Source organism: Gymnodraco acuticeps, unplaced genomic scaffold, assembly GCF_902827175.1.
Source record: "Gymnodraco acuticeps unplaced genomic scaffold, fGymAcu1.1, whole genome shotgun sequence".
Lineage (NCBI taxonomy): Eukaryota > Metazoa > Chordata > Actinopteri > Perciformes > Bathydraconidae > Gymnodraco > Gymnodraco acuticeps.
The window spans coordinates 433,736-445,295 of NW_022990222.1; the positions used below are offsets into that span (position 1 = coordinate 433,736).

Consider the following 11,560-nt stretch of genomic DNA (forward strand, 5'->3'; position numbering starts at 1 on the left):
CCATATTGAAGACTTTATCGAAGTACTCGGGCGGATAAGCGCTCTTCGAGATATCGACACGGATGACGAAGTTGTAAATACTTTGACACTGATTGAGCACCGTGTTCGTGTGGAAGATGTCTAAGAAGTTGGTTCAAGCACAGGTGCAGGACGCCCGCCTCTGGATATTCCAGGCGATATGCTCGCTACCTATGTGTTGTCCGGTCTATCAACCCGAGAAATCGCGGATCTGTTTGGTGTGTCATCCCGCACAATTCAGAGGAGATCGGTCGAAATAAAATAATAATAAAAATAAATAAAACAAAACATAATCTAATGTTAGATAATTGTACCTACCCCAGTTTCACCAAAGGTAAACAGTGCCTTTCTGGTAGCTCTTTCTCCCTCTCCTTTTGTTCCCAAAATACCAACCACACTCCATTCCCTCTCTGCCTCTAAAACGTTATCCTTTAGTTGTTCTCTTTCAGCTTTATAGATGTCACAATGTAACAAGATATGTTCTACATCTTCTTTAACTCCACAGTTCCTACACTTGTCACTGTTACTTTTCCCCATGACATGCAGCATGTGATTTATTCTGAGTCTAGCTATCATCATTTCCTCCCTTCTGTTTCTTTCTTTATAAATATTTGTCTGCTGGCATACCAGCAGACCAGCATTTATTTATCACCAGCTTATGTTATTATTAAATATACAATGTATTCTGGTAACTATCAAAATAAAGACATTGTATAGTGTTCATAACAGTATTTTTATTTAATAAATTATATTACAAAAAAATTATATTACAAAAAAAACCTACATCTAAATAAATACATCATCTAAAATAGATGCATTTGATTTAATGATTTAAAAATAACAAATATAATTCAAAATGTAAACAGCAACAAAGAAATTATAAACATTTGTTTTCTTTTTCTTGTTAATATCCATTATCTTCTCTGTTATGTATCTTCCGGTCTTTGCAAATCTGGCCAGCATTTCTTGGTCCTCCACGTCTTTCTCGTACAGCCACTGCTTGAAGCAAACTGAAAATAAGAAACAACAATGTTTTAACAAATCGTATTAAATTATGTGATGATATAACTGCAAACAGAATAGCTGAAACTTTAACAAAATAAATAACTCAGTTACCTCTAATCATTAACCCATGTTTGTATAATTGAGTTAACTCTGTGTGTTGCTGCTAGCATACATAACACCTGACGTGGAAACGTTACTCATGGATGGGGGACAGAGCTACTAGAAAGATAGAAAGACAGTGGAACCCGGTGCATTCCTCCGTCTGAATGTGGTGTACTTTTGCTAAATGTTTAGACAAATTGCTCGTGTTACCGCCCTTACATGCTAAACTCTTATTGCACTTTTGGCAACAAGCATTTTCCACCTCAAGACCAAGCCCCCAGGAAGTGCGCCGGACTCTGAGGAAAATATTCATTGTGTCCAAACGGTGGTACTACAATTTCCTTATCAGTCTGTGACGTCGACCGGCCCAGAAAAACTTTTTCCCATAGACTAACATTGGGAAAGAGACGTCTGTAAATCGGTGGATAATTTTTTTGAAACGAAATAAACTACCCAGTATGGACTATTTTATAGCCCTTATTAGAAACATTCGGTCCTTAAAGTTGTAAAATGCACTAAAAGCCGAATCTAGATTTATTTTCTCTCTCCATTCTTTCTAGTGAGCCGAGAGTGGGTGCTCGGGGGGCGGGGCTTAAGGGGCGCATGCTCTGTGAGCGCACAAACGGGTTCTTCTGCTCTGACAGCCAGGCATGACGGGTAATCTGACGTTTCGCTCTCTCAAAAGTTGGGCCATTTTGACTTAATGCGCCAATGAGCAGCTCTCATAGGAAAGAACGAGACCCCTCCTCCTCCGACGCTGTATCCAGTTCTTATTAAACATCCGTGCTCAAGACGGGTAACATAACTACCCTCGGGGCGCTTAGTTCTCTCTGCCATGTGTGTGTGTGTGTGTGTGTGTTTGTATGCGTGTGTGTGTGTGTGTGTGTGTGTGTGTGTGTGTGTGTGTGTGTGTTGCATGCATGCATGTAGCAGGTTGTGTGTGTAAACTGCCCCACCCCCTCGCACACCGACCGGGGAGAGAGATCTCGTCTGGATTGGAAAGATCGAAAATAAATCATAGATGCATTTTGTAGTCTTATTGCATATTAGAAACGGAGTTGGCGACAGTAAGACTGCGATATAATGTTTATGTAGATATAATACATATTACATCTATTTTTTAAATTTCTCCAGTACCGATAAAAAGATCGCTAACGTTGGACCTTAACGGTACCACAGCCTTTAATAATTCAGCCCCGGGGCCCGTTTAATACCAGGGCTCGGTACCCATCCCTAGTTTTAATTATTACATCATCAATATTACATTTCAAATAATGTGTCTCACAAAGAGCAAGTGGCTCATGCTGCTAAGAACATACCTGGTGATGGTGATGATGGTGGCTCTTCGCTGCAGGATCTGGTCGATGTCCTCCTAGCAGAAGCGATTGCCTTCGTCGTTCTCGTCCATGATGGCGGCGTAGGCTCCTTTCCTCAGCAGGTCCTCGATCTCCTTCTTGGAGAACTGCTGGACCGGCTAAAGGCGACGCAGAGAGACATTTACACAAGTGGATTTAGAAAACTCTTTTCGAAAATAAACTAAGCGTACTGCAACAGCGACTGACCCAAAAATGACTTGGAATCTAGAAATATGACAGATTTTCTTTTTCTCACCCCGTTGTTGTTGCCACTCATCTCTGCAGGACGGGACGGTCCAGCCCGACCTTCAGACTAGCTTTATCCAGCATTTCCCTCTCATAGTTTCTAGTGATCAGACGGTACACCTTCACCGCCTTAGACTGGCCAAAACGATGACACCGAGCTTGAGCCTGAAATAAAAAATTAAAAGAGGGGTCAAAAGAGCATCATGTGCAGCTGCTGTTCAACGTTTTTAAGCATTAAATGGGAAAATATACACTTAAAGAACCGAGGGAATAAACGGAAAGACTGTTGTTGTTGTTGTTGTTGTTGTAGCCCTATTGAACTATCTTTAGGACAGACAGAGCAGATATATATATATATATCGTACCTGCAGGTCATTTTGAGGGTTCCAGTCAGAGTGGAATATCACACAGGTGTCCGCAGCAGTGAGGTTCACAAGTTCTTGATCAGGTGTTTGATGTGGGCTGGCATGATCCTTTCTGCAGCGATGAATAAAGAAAACAAAGAAGACATTATTAATAATAGTAATGATGGTAACAACAATAATATTAGTATAACTATTTATATAGCACTTACACAATAATTGCAAAGTGATTCTCACAACAAAAATAAAGAACAAAACAATATCAACAATAAAAAAACTAATTATTATAGGAATGTTAAGATACAAATACATGATAAACATTCTAAGAGGCCGACTACAAAAGCAAGACTCAATGGCTCTTGATGACATCAATGAGCAGTCCCAAAACATGCTGCTGTATAAAAAGAAATAGGTCCAGATTTATTCTATTTAGTGTTGGATGATTTGTTGTATTGATTGCTGATGGATGTTAAGATATGTTTTACAATTATAACAAAAAGATTATTGTAATTGGAATCAAAAAGTTTACAAATCGTAGTTTTAATAAAATGACTAGCAATATAGGATTTATTCAACAGCGGTAAAGCATTAAATTGCTAGATTAACGTACACTGAACTGTAAAACTTACATTACATTACATTACATTGCATTTAGCTGACGCTTTTATCCAAAGCGACTTACAATAAGTACATTCGACCAGGAAGACACAACCTTGAAGAAAACAGAATCATATAAGTACATCAGGTTTCATAGAGCCAAACATTTCAAGTGCTACTCAACTGGCTTTAGGTAAGCCAGTCCTTTATTAGTATAAAAGTGCTTCGTTAATAGTTCTAACGCTCGAAGTGGAGTCGAAAGAGATGAGTTTTCAGTTTGCGCCGGAAGATGTGCAAGCTATCTGCCGTCCTGATGTCAATGGGGAGCTCATTCCACCATCTTGGAGCCAGGACAGCAAACCCACGTGTTTTCGCCGATGGGAACTTGGGTCCCCCTCGCAGCGAGGGCGCAACGAGTCGTTTGGCTGATGCAGAGCGTAGTGCACGCGCTGGGGTGTACGGTTTAACCATGTCCTGGATGTAGGAAGGGCCAGATCCATTCGCAGCATGGTAAGCAAGTACCAGTGTCTTGAAGTGGATTCTAGCAGTTACCGGAAGCCAGTGAAGGGAGCGGAGGAGCGGAGTGGTGTGGGAGAATTTAGGAAGGTTGAAGACCAGACGAGCCGCTGCATTCTGGATGAGCTGCAGAGGTCGGATGGCACATGCAGGTAGACCAGCCAGGAGGGAGTTGCAGTAGTCTAGGCGTGAGATGACGAGAGCCTGGACCAGAACCTGAGTCGCTTTCTGAGTCAGCTGGGGACGTATCTTCCTGATGTTGTAAAGCGTGTATCTGCAGCAACGGGTTGTAGCAGCGATGTTTGCAGTGAAGGACAGGTTGTTATCTAGGGTCACACCCAGATTCCTTGCAGTCTGAGTCGGGGAAACAACTGAGGTGCCGATGTTGATTGTTAGGTCAAGAGTGGGACAATCTTTTCCCGGGAGGAAGAGCAGCTCAGTCTTGTCAAGGTTGAGCTTGAGGTGGTGAGCAGACATCCACTGAGAGATGTCAGCTAGACAAGCAGAGATGCGTGCAACGACCTGGGTCTCTGAGCGGGGAAAGGACAGAATTAATTGGGTGTCATCAGCGTAGCAGTGGTAAGAAAAACCATGCAGGCTAATGACTGATCCGAGCGAGTTTGTGTACAGGGAGAAGAGGAGGGGACCAAGAACAGAGCCCTGAGGGACCCCGTAGTTAATTGACAAGGGTCGGACTCAGACCCTCTCCAAGTCACCCTGTAGGTACGGTCTTTCAGGTATGAGGTGAGGAGGGAAAGTGCAGAGCCTGAAACTCCAAGTTTTTGGAGAGTGCGAAGGAGGATCTGATGATTCACCGTGTCGAATGCAGCAGACAGGTCCAACAGGATGATGACAGAGGAGAGGGATGCAGTTTTGGCAGTGTGCAGTTCCTCCGTGACAGCAATGAGAGCAGTTTCTGTGGAGTGACCTGCCTTGAAACCAGACTGGTGCGGATCCAGAAGGTTGTTCTGATTGAGATAACAGGAGAGTTGTTTAAAGACAGCGCGTTCAAGTGATTTAGACAGGAACGGGAGGAGAGAGACAGGCCTGTAGTTTATAACATCAGACGGGTTGAGAGTGGGTTTCTTTAGGAGAGGGTTTACTCTTGCCTCCTTGAGACTGTTTGGAAAGTGACCAGAAGTTAGAGAAGTGTTGATGAAATGGGTGAGAAACGGTAGAATATCAGGAGCGATAGTCTGAAGGAGGTTTGAAGGGATAGGGTCCAGAGGACAGGTGGTAGGGCGGGCAGAGGTAATGAGGGTAAGAACCTCACTTGGAGAAAGAGGGGAAAAGGAGGTAAGTGTGTTGGTGGAAGGAGGGTCTGGTGATCCAGCGGTGAGTAAAGGTGAGTCAGAAAAAGAAGAGCGAATATCATCAACCTTTTTTTCAAAGTGGGTAACAAAGTCGCTTGACAGACGTGAGGAGGGGGGAGGAGCTTTTGGAGGGTCCAAGAGGGTGGAGAAGATGGAAAATAGTTTTTTAGGATTGGAATAGGAAGATTGGATCTTATCTTGAAAGAAAGTGCTTTTTGCCTGAGAGATCGAAGCAGAGAAAGAGGAGAGGAGAGCTTGATAGGTTAGGAGGTCGTCACGGTGTTTGGATTTCCACCATTTCCGCTCTGCTGCCCTAAGGACGGTTCTATTAGCACGCAGTGCATCATTTAGCCAGGGAGCAGGAGGGGACTGACGAGCCTGCCGAGATGTGAGAGGACAGAGCGAGTCCAGAGTGGATGAGAGAGTAGAGAGGAGAGTTTCTGCAGCAGAGTTTGGAGGCAGGAGTTGGAACGAATCAGAGGAAGGGAGGGCTGAGAGCACCGACGAGGCAAAGGTAGAGGGGGAGAGGGAGCGAAGGTTACGGCGGACAAGTGCAGGATGGGAAGAGATTAGTTTGTTATGTTTGGAAAGGGATAGAGAGAATGAAATGAAGAAGTGATCGGATGTGTGGAGCGGGTTTACAGAGAGGTTAGAAGTAGCGCAGTTCCTTGAGAATATGAGATCAAGGACATTGCCAGCTTTATGAGTCGGTGGGGACGGAGACAGTGAGAAAGCAAAGGCGGTTAACAGAGATGTTAGTTCGTCTATCTTCCCCGTCTGGAGGTTGAAGTCTCCGAGAAGTACAGCGGGAGGGCCAGTTTCAGGGATGAGTGAGAGGAGATTATCTAATTCCTCCAAGAAGTCCCCCAAGGCGCCTGGTGGACGGTAGAGAACAACAATGGTTAACTGTATAGGATGGGTTACTGTGACGGCATGGAATTCAAAGGTGGAAGGAGTGAAGTTAGGTAGCTTGAAGAGGGAAAAGCTCCTTTTGGGAGAGAGCAGGAGACCAGTGCCACCTCCTCTGCCAGTGGGTCTGGGTGTATGGGAGAAGGAATATGCAGTGGAGAGAGCTGCTGGGGTGGATGTGTTGGATGGAGTAATCCAGGTCTCAGTGAGAGCAAGGAAATCCAGAGACTGCAGGGAGGCGTAGCCAGAGATGAAGTCAGCCTTAGGAACAGCTGACTGGCAATTCCACAGGCCACCAGAAACTAGATGTTGGATCTCAGTGGAGCACGTGGGATAGACGAGAGCAGGCCGGTTATATCGATTAGGAGATACACGGGGCCAGTGATAATTGCGAGAAGACACATGAACAGGAATGGAGAAAATACACATGATTATAGCATGAGGGGCTAGAAAACTAAAGAAAAGAGAAATAAGACACCAGCTCAATCAGAGTAGGATTTGCCTCCTCTTTGCCTCCCTCGTGACTCCCGCAGGACTCCAATGTCTTTGTCAGTCTTAGAGACTCCCGCAGGACTCCAATGTCTTTGCCAGTCTTAGAGACTCCCGCAGGACTCCAATGTCTTTGTCAGTCTTCGGCTGTCTGACGCTGAAGCTGACGCTCCAGGAAAGAGCTACCCGAAATGGACGCCTGATTGCTCAGTTCTCATAGCTGTAGGGCCACGGCCCTCTAATTAGTTAACTATCTACAGCTGATGGGCGACAATAGACTGGCCGTGCCTATATTAATGCAGGCTTGAGTGCTGAGACCTGTAAAGCAGGTTTCGCCTGAGCAGATCTGAGATTTAAAATCTCTCAAACGCGATTTAGCCGTTTAAGCTACAAAAACAATTTATACAGAGTCGAATAAATGAAACAGAGAAGTCTAATTAAACAAGAATATAACTTACAGTGGTTGCTGCGTCAATAGGTAATGTCGTCACCGGGTCCAGATGCACACTTACCACTATTTAGGAAAGGACATGATCAGAAGGATTGACTAGTAAGACAGCAAAGAGGTGGAGGAGGTCTCTGTCATGTACAACCATTGGTAGATGTTACACCTGAAAGAAAGATAAGGAAATAAGACAACACAGAAAGACAAACATCTTCTTAAGTAAAAGACGAAATCATGTCAAGCTTTAACCTGAGGCTGTTTTTTCAGTCTTTACAATGCAGTGTTGGAAATTACATTCCAAAAGCTAAATTCAAACTCAACACCATAAATAACTGGGTACCAAAGTCCTTTACCTGATAGAACACGTTCCACACGGAGCAGCAACCATCCGGCTGGGCCTTTTGCTGCATATCATCTCCTCCCTCTCCACTGTTTCCAGTAGATATCTACAGCCTCTGTCCAATACAACTGAAATGACCCAAAACAATCATATTAAAAAAGTTAAAAACAATAACTTGCTTTTGGCATTGAAATGTATTATAATCTCACCTTTTTCCTGGATGTCAGGAAGACGTTCCCTTCAAGTCCGCAACCAGTCATAGGAGTTCAAATGCAAAGCCTGAACGATGACAAGAGCGAGATACTTACATGTTACAAGATAAGTAATACCAGAGCAGTGTTTACGACATGCAGAGAACAGATCAAATCCCCTGACAGGCTCACACACTTTGGTGATGTCCTCATCTGATAATGATGTTTCATTTTTAGCAGCAAAGTAACATTACTCAAGATATATGTTGGACCCAACTCATGTACAGTATGTTTTGCATCTCCTCAACAATGGTCTGTATAGTTGAGTAGAAACAAACTGTCCCTACAGTTTCAGGTAGATTAACAAAGAAAAGTTTGCAAAGAAGCACAAAACCCCTCTTTGTATTAAGCTAGCTGCCACAAAAAGTACAGCTTAACATGCTAAACGGGTAGCGTTAGCTAACGTTAGCTAACTTCATGTCCAACTAAAAACCTCTAACGTGCATTACATTGACGATTTTAAACACAACTTAACTCTCTCAACTTGTAAAATAACGTTAATGTAACATACCCTTAAATAACTTCATCACGTTTTTCAGGGGCAACACAAACTGCAGAAAACGTTAGCTGCTAACTGTTGTTAGCTAAGACAGCTAGCTCGTAACAATAGCCTCCTAGCAAACATAAGGTTACGTTAACATTAACTTAATGTTGTAAGAAAGCAAAACGAACCTTCGAGACATATTTTATTCTCAGACTGGGTGTAATTGTGTAGCGTTGCTTACCTCCAGAAGGACTTTTAGCTGTTTCCCAGTAGAGACTAGAGAGAGCTGTCAGAGCGGTTGCTCTCAGAAGAGCAGCATTGGGCGGACCAGATAAGACCAGATAAGACCAGAGAAGAACCAGTTAAGCACCAGAAAAGCACAAGAATGGTTCTTGAACCGGTTTGGTTTATTGGCAGTTTGCAAACCACTTAAGAGTACTGGAGTGTGAAACAAAAGCTATTGAGTCAGTGTTGTGTTGCTGTTGCTTTGGTCTGGACCTGTGAGCTAACCACGCCCCGTTCATTTGCATATAAGGAATGGAAATGTCTCATTATGAAATATAAGTCTCTTGAAATAAATAAATGTGTCATTATGAAATAAAAGTCGCATGAAATAAATAAATGTGTATTTAAATGTACATGTATACATATGTATTGCCTAATTTATTTATTTTAGAATTTATTTCATAGGCATATTTATATATATATGTATTTATTTAATTATTTATTTATTTAATTTTGGCTTAAATTTCATTCCATAGTTAAGCACCAGAAAAGCACAAGAATGGTTCTTGAACCGGTTTGGTTTATTGGCAGTTTGCAAACCACTTAAGAGTACTGTTGCTTTGGTCCGGATCTGTGAGCTAACCACGCCCCGTTCATTTGCATATAAGGAATGGTACGGTGGCCCTGAAGTGCAAGACACCACAGCATTTCAGAAAACACTACAGCATTTCAGAAAACACCACAGCATTTCACAAAACACAACAGCATTTCAGAAAACGCCACAGCATTTCACATTGGACGGAAAGGGTATTCCTTAGGGAGAACACTTCTTGTTTGTGATTGGACAGAGCCAGCCAGAGAAGCATTGCTGTGATTGGTTGTTTTTGCTGCCAGTCAAGAAATGACGCTTCGTGATTGGTCAACACCCGACAGCGAAATATGTCCCAACCTATGGTCCCAACCAGTGCTTGAATTGGAATGAAAAAGGTGCCAGTACTCTAAAATCAGCAACTTTTTCAAGTCAATTTTATATATACAGCCCACAAACAAGAATTTGGCTACTATAATGCTGGTGGGTTTGTCTCTTTACTACTGTATATTTTAGAAAGGTTCACTGTACTTAACATTTTTTATGATAGGCAGCGGATATGGCTAAAGCTCAGTAAGGTCAATATTAACTGAAAATATAGCAATCAAAGTCTAGATCTTCTGCTGAAGACACATGAAGCAGAGACCTTTCAGGTGAGAGCCCCTCTGGTGGTGTTCAACATTAATGACAAGGAAACAAAGCTCTGGTCAGAAGCATTTTTTATAAAAAGCTTTAACAAAATTAAGTATTTCTGTACATTTTGAATGCAATCTAACTTTCCAAATCAGAAAACGAAAAAGTGCCAAAAGTCTTCTCACATGGCTGAGCTGCTTTGCAATATACTTCACCACTGAAGAATACAAATATGTATAAAGTAAACTATGATGCAATCTAACTTTCCAACTCAGAAAAATGATAAAGAGCATGAACAAAGACCATGTAAAAACAAATGCAAAATTTGCACAATCTAAAATGAGAAACTGTAACTGCAAGTAACAAAGTCTGAGCCATGGTAAAGAGTTACATTGAACACCAAGCTGATCAGATAACTCCCTGGTTGGTCTGAAGTCCTTCTATCTCCAGGATCTGTACAAATCGGCACATTATGCCAAAAGTCTTCTCACTGGGTGAGCTGCTTTGCAATATACTTCACATTGTTAGAAAAGGCTGCAGAAGGCCTTGGGGACATCAGTATCAGGGGCTGGAGCTGGACAGGCTCTTTCATCAGCACTTCTCCTTCCCTTTGCCAGCCAAGACCTCACATACTGTTCCGGATTGAACTGTCCTAGTGATGGTCCATTACATTTAATGAAAACCAGGCTGGACAGTCGGCTGACAGAGAGAGCATTCCTTTTTGCAGTAAGGATATCGTTCATGCAGCTGAATGCCCGCTCACACTCACTAGTGTAGACAGCGATGGTTCGGACTGCTTTCAGTAGAGGCTCCATGGCAGCAGGTGTACGGGATGCCCTGGTTTCCTTGTATTCGCGAAAGCCCTGAACAGTCTCTCTTCTGTCCACTTTCAGCACTTCGCACAAACGTAGCACCTCTACGTCCCATACTGTACGTCTAACTCCTCTTCAGGCCAACTTCCAGGATGGATAACTTTCATGTCCTGGATTAGCTGATTGTCCCGGGCCTCCCGGCCATGTAATGGGATTTCTCTTGTGCTGACATGAGAGGAGGTTGTGGAAGTCATTCTGTGTCTCAGATTCTCTACCATACTGCGGAAAAACTGACCTGCATGAATCTGTACAAGCCTGCCATTCTCACGCAGGGCAACACCCTTGAAGGACTTCTCAGCTAGAGCTGTATGAACTGTAGTCATGTGTGGGCCAGGCATGGTGACCATGGATTCAAAAACTCGTATTTCTCGAGTTAAGAGCCTATCTGCTGTAGGCAGTGTCATCTCTCTTTTTTGGAGTTGCCGAGAGAGGTCGCTGAGCTCTGTGAGCGCATCGTACATCAGTCCCAGATTGCTGACAAACGTTGCAGATGTGAGCACATCATCCAGGCCCTTGTACTTTGCTCTGTCTCTGGAATCCCTGCTCGTGTCGTTTGCAGCATTTGTGAAGTGATCATGAAGCACTCGGTAGTTTTCCCAGACTGCTCTGACGCTCCTTTCACTTGAAGCCACCCAGCGGATGGACAAAACACACCCTATCACCAGGAGACGCTGTCCGACTGCTTGCGCACACTGCGCTAACTGCCTCTGATTTTTGGGGGAGGCATGGAACAAGGAATAGAGTTTGTCAAAAAAGATCTGGAAATGATTGAGCCCTGAGACCTCCTTGACCACATCCCCAACTGCCAG

The 11,560-nt window shown here is 43.3% G+C and overlaps 2 long non-coding RNA genes across 2 annotated transcripts; both read right to left on the reverse strand.

Moving 5' to 3' along the window:
- Positions 1-874: 874 nt before the first annotated feature.
- Positions 875-2,757, reverse strand: LOC117547774. Its single transcript, XR_004569234.1, has 3 exons — positions 2,737-2,757; positions 2,445-2,599; positions 875-1,028 (listed from the first exon to the last, which is right to left on the reverse strand). It is a non-coding gene; the product is annotated as an uncharacterized LOC117547774 (long non-coding RNA).
- Positions 2,758-2,766: 9 nt separating this feature from the next.
- LOC117547776 lies at positions 2,767-7,806 on the reverse strand. Its single transcript, XR_004569235.1, has 4 exons — positions 7,711-7,806; positions 7,425-7,523; positions 3,092-3,203; positions 2,767-2,891 (listed from the first exon to the last, which is right to left on the reverse strand). It is a non-coding gene; the product is annotated as an uncharacterized LOC117547776 (long non-coding RNA).
- Between the last annotated feature and the right edge of the window lie 3,754 nt (positions 7,807-11,560).